Here is a 3,861-nt window from a genome sequence, read left to right as displayed (position 1 = left end):
GGCCTCCCATTCAACTCATGCACTTATGCACTTAAGATTAAAAGCAAGAGAAAATGAATAATACCTTAAACTACATTAATGTTTCAAAGATTTTATATAGAAAATAAACAGGCAACTTTCAGCTTTACAAGCAAGAAAATAAAACTCGTCTTGTAGTTTAAGTTGCAAGCAAAGCCTCTTCTCATGAAGCGCAAGTCTTGGCTGCTGACAAAGCTACAGAAAGCATATATCTCTCACGATATAAACGGAGACACAAACATTTTCTGTGGGCTCAAGGAGTAGAGACAATGGCTCTCAAGCATTGCAAGGAGCAGCTCTCTTGTTTGTGCACCATGAGGGTCACAAACATTGAAACTTAGAGAAATCACAGGAAGAAGCCATGAGGAAAATAACCTTTTAAGAGGTATGATAATAAGTAGTGACAATTATATTCTGGAAGAAGCTCAACTAGTTTCGACACCATTCCTTGACATCCGTCCACATTTAACGTCCTGTTCACCGTAAGTTTTGTCTACTATTAACTTGCTCAATGTAGTATGCAAGCACACATTCTGATAATGCTCAGGAAAAAAACCCTGCTTTAGATGTATGACAATCATTGCAAGGACTCCGTTTCCAATATAGACACACAACTGACTTCAATATTACAAAAGATAACTTAAAAATGCAATGCGGACTGCAATTGACTGCATCCATAGAGAGCAGACAATTATAGGATCAAACATTAATGAAGCAACCCTGCAGAGAAAACGATGCATACATAAAGGCACATTCTCACGCATGGCTAGAGGGGGTAAAGATCTGAGCAAGCATAGCTACCTACACAGACCTTAAAGCTCCTAACGATAAGCACCTTGTAACAATCAAAATCTTACACCCAATAGAAATGCGATATGCATACACAGACCAAATGGCTCCTGGGTTTCTCACGCATTCCTGGCCACAAGGACTTTCGCTACAAACAGTAGGAGTGGTAGCAATATGCAGCATCAATATTCTGGCGCTGCACCTATTGTCACTCCATGTGCTGCATGTAAGCTGCTACGTCGCCGCCTTGCAATGCATTCTATAGTGAAACCCTTTCTTATTTCAGTGAGGCAATATGGAAGGCTCCCCAATCTCTACTTGCTTTATTATGTCCTGCCACAACATTTTCATAATTTTGATGAATACACTAACTTTTTTGGGCAATGAACAATTAAATTGAAGAAGCAAAGGGGCACTCCTGTGTACATCAGTACCACCCTCTCCTAATAGTTTCTACACACTGTCTGTAGCCGTCGTGTGTATAGTGAGGTACAATGTCGCACCAGCAGCTATTTTCCGCCCTGCGCAGAAGAGCTTGTAAACCTCTTGCCAGTGCTAATAAGTGAACACTTTTGAACACCTCCCTCCCTCCCTCCCTCCTTTGGATCTGTACTAAGCAACTCACAATTGAGGTGTGAGAAAGCATGGAATAGGAAATTGTCCTTCATGGGGCATTCAACAGGGCCAAGAATGATCGATATGCACAACACGCCCATGCCGTGCAAAAGCTTTGCGAGGTGGCATTGGGGCAAAACACCTGCACATCCACACCATTGAACATGATGTGCAGGCGATAGAGTAGAGGGTGCCATCGATTGCATAGTTGTTGGCGATCACATGGTGAGTGTCACATAAAAATACCCTCATCTCCTGTACCACTGTTGACATGCGCTCCAAGAACACCCTCTAAGGATGCCCTTCCTAGCAGAGGTACACCTAACTAGCAGTGGTGACTACGAAAATGGGCACTCACTTCATATTTCAAAACTCAAGATATGTCCATTATTAGATTTACACATTCTTCATGTCAATGAGTGGCCACTATCTTATTTCAACCAATCAACATTTTTCGCCTATCAAAAAATGCTTAAAAATATATCTCAACCTTTTACCTATTTTAGTTAGCAAAAAGAGAAGGCAACGCTATAGCCTTTGCCCTTTGGGCAGGCCAAAAAAATTTACATATGAGATTTTTCACTAACAAAAAGGGAACACATCACTATGGCCTTAGCCCTTTGGGCAAGCAAAAAGAAAAGCGTCTCTATAGCCTTTGCCCTTTGAGCAGGCCAAAAAGGGAACACATCACTATGGTCTTAGCCCTTTGAGCGGGCCAAAAAAGTGAAACGTGACCATTATGAGATGTACTTAATTAAAAACAAGACAGAGAGATAGAGTGTGAGGCCCGGTCGACCTTGGTGCCCTTCCGAGCCTGGGGCTACCCGAACGCTGAGGGCTACTGTGCAAGCTTCTGCGAGCTGTTGGCATATGATACCACGAGCAGCAGGCCATTGAGAGAGGGCACTACCGAGTAACTGAGGGCAAGCCACACTAAGCAACATTTTTTTGTTAATGAGAAGAGTAGGGTGGTGCCCATTTTGTTGTGAAGGAAATCTCACCAAATCCCTCTATTTTGCACTTTCCATCTGGACAAGAGAGGGGATAGAGAGGGTAGTTGGAGGATGTGAGTGTAGGCCCATAGAGATTAGAAAGCAAGAAATGGACCTTTTTAAACAGAGGCGAGAGTTTTAGAGTGGGATGCATTGGAAGCAATGGCTAACCTCGGCACTCAACGGGAAGGGGTCCCATACGATCCCACCCATAAGGATCAATGGTCCACTTTAAAAGGCGCCATCAGCTCATTGTTGTCTACTGTGCTTCCCTATTCATCTTTGGCTAGTTCTTCTTCATTAACACTACCCATAATAGCTTCAATTTGTTCATAAATTCTCCATACCCCATGTGTCCTGGTTGGGTCGTTTTCAGGCCCATAGTATATTTGGCTCTTCCTTTTCATGAGATCAATAATACTGTCATGGAATTCCCACTTTGCAATACCTAGGATCTCACCTAGGGTGAAATCCACCCTACTATTCAGAATGCATTCCTCAAGTACCTTCCTCACATTAGTAGCATGTTCAATATCAGAGCGCTTCTGCTGCAAAATAATGATTGTTTTCTACAGGAACTTCATGACTTGTGACAGCCCTGTAGTATCGACCGTCTTCGTCTCCATAGAGGGTACCAATTTTCCGTTTTCCATCTTGTGCTTTGTACAGAAAACTACTTGGAGGATATGTGTAGATATCTGTAAGTTGATCTCTGTTCAACATTTCTATCTCATTGTTGATGTGTTTTCTGTGCCTCATGTAGGTTGATCCCAGACACTCTTCCATGACATCTGGATGTGGGTGTAGTACATTCTTGGCTGTTTCAACCTCCACATATTGAGATGTCTGAGTTTCTTCCATATCCTTCTTGGTCTTGATGTAGAGGCAATCCTTTGTAATGGCCAATTAAATAGAGGCCACTTTGCTCTCTTGTGATACCTGTGGATGTACTTGAAGCTCTGTCTCGGCTGGTGGGCTGAATCCTTTGAGATGCCATTGCACTGTTTTGTGTCTTGACTCTTGCTGAGTTGATGTCTACGCGTCAGTCTCTTTCTCTGGATCTCTTTTGCTTTTGTGGATGACTTTAATTCTGAGATATCTGGACTGGTCTTTTCTTGCACCGCTTGAACTTCTTGACCCAAGTGCTTGCCAAGGCCGAACGGGATTTGTCTTGTTGCTTGCTTTGCCTAGAGCTATGTAGAGGGCCTAGATTTTTTTGGAGCGTTGTGATAAGTTATGCCACCTACCACTATACTGCAACGACTTCCTCCTTCATAGAAAGTCTTGGGTCAAGCTAACCTGTGTTCACTTTAGCACACGATCTACAAAATTCTATTTAGCAGGAAAACTTTTTCACAATCAACGCAAAATTCTTGATGTACCCTTGACAACCACACTTGTGCCTTGAGCTTGGAGGTGACTCTCAATTTTACACTAGGCCACGGTT

General features: G+C 42.8%; 1 pseudogene; it reads right to left on the bottom strand.

Annotated features, from left to right (window-relative positions):
• Positions 1-1,089: 1,089 nt before the first annotated feature.
• LOC147453947 (uncharacterized) lies at positions 1,090-2,366 on the bottom strand (annotated as a pseudogene).
• Between the last annotated feature and the right edge of the window lie 1,495 nt (positions 2,367-3,861).

Source organism: Adiantum capillus-veneris, chromosome 7 (assembly GCF_014529385.1).
Source record: "Adiantum capillus-veneris isolate H3 chromosome 7, ASM1452938v2, whole genome shotgun sequence".
In the NCBI taxonomy this organism is placed as follows: domain Eukaryota; kingdom Viridiplantae; phylum Streptophyta; class Polypodiopsida; order Polypodiales; family Pteridaceae; genus Adiantum; species Adiantum capillus-veneris.
Note: the sequence above shows the minus strand (reverse complement) of the source record. Positions and strands in the feature narration are given on the sequence as shown.